The 1,011-nt window shown below is 40.0% G+C and overlaps 1 long non-coding RNA gene across 1 annotated transcript; it reads right to left on the bottom strand.

Annotated features, from left to right (window-relative positions):
* Positions 1-579: 579 nt before the first annotated feature.
* On the bottom strand, positions 580-1,011 carry LOC119338454. Its single transcript, XR_005164005.1, has 3 exons — positions 945-1,011; positions 774-857; positions 580-696 (listed from the first exon to the last, which is right to left on the bottom strand). It is a non-coding gene; the product is annotated as an uncharacterized LOC119338454 (long non-coding RNA).

Raw genomic sequence — 1,011 nt, forward strand, 5'->3', positions numbered from 1 at the left:
CCAACCTTGCATCTCTGAAGACCTCTGCGACGCAACCTGCCCCTCCCAGGCTTGCTTCCTTGCTTCCTCCTCTCGCCGATGATATTCTCTCATACGTTGTATCCTTTCATGCTCCTCTTCTTGCATTATCAGAAATTGCGCTTCTTCATATCTATGCGCATCTTCAACATGTTTTCTCTTCTGCTCTGCAATTCTTTTTCTCTCTGCAACTCTCTTATTTTTTTCTTCCTCGGCCTGTTTCTTTTTAGCTTGTATAGCTTGCTTTTTGGCATCTGCCAGGGCTTTTTTTGCTTCTTTTTCCTGTTGTGCCTTTTGCTTTCTTTCCTCGGCTGCTTTTCTTTTTTCTTCAGCATCCAATTGTTTTTGTTGCAACAAAGCTTTCCGTTTCTCCTCTTTCTCCAGCTTTTTTGCCACCGCTTCCTCTTTCCTCTTCTGCTTAGCTTGCAAAATCTTCAACTCTTCTTCTCTAAGTTTTGCCATTGCTGCATCAAATTTTGCCTGGTCTACAATTTCTCTCTTCTCAGCTGCTGCCCTTAGTTGAGCTAATGCTAGAACTTCCCTCTTTCTAATAACATTCCCCTCTTTTGTTATGGTAGTTGGTTGCACAGGGGGTTGGCTTTGGACATGATTTGCAATAAAAGAAGATCCTGGCAGAGGTCCTGGTTCAGGTTGCTCCATGTTCTGGCTTGCTTGATGCTGCAAGTAAATAAGCAGAAAAATCTCAACTAAAGATGAGTAGACAAGCATGATTATAAATGAAGAATATACTATACCTCTTCGATCAATGAAGAAATGACACTATCCTCATTATTAAGTGGATCATGTTGTGCCAACTCCCTAGTTTGCAAGTTTTGCTCCTGAATTGAGAAAACAAATAATTACTTACTATAGTTTGCACGTTATATCATATTAAAATGATAGATATAATTCAATGATTATTATACTTGTGTAATGACAGGAGCTTCTTCATCAGATGACGAAACCTCTGGCTATGCTCTAACTCTCTTCTTT

This window comes from Triticum dicoccoides, chromosome 7B (genome assembly GCF_002162155.2).
Source record: "Triticum dicoccoides isolate Atlit2015 ecotype Zavitan chromosome 7B, WEW_v2.0, whole genome shotgun sequence".
In the NCBI taxonomy this organism is placed as follows: domain Eukaryota; kingdom Viridiplantae; phylum Streptophyta; class Magnoliopsida; order Poales; family Poaceae; genus Triticum; species Triticum dicoccoides.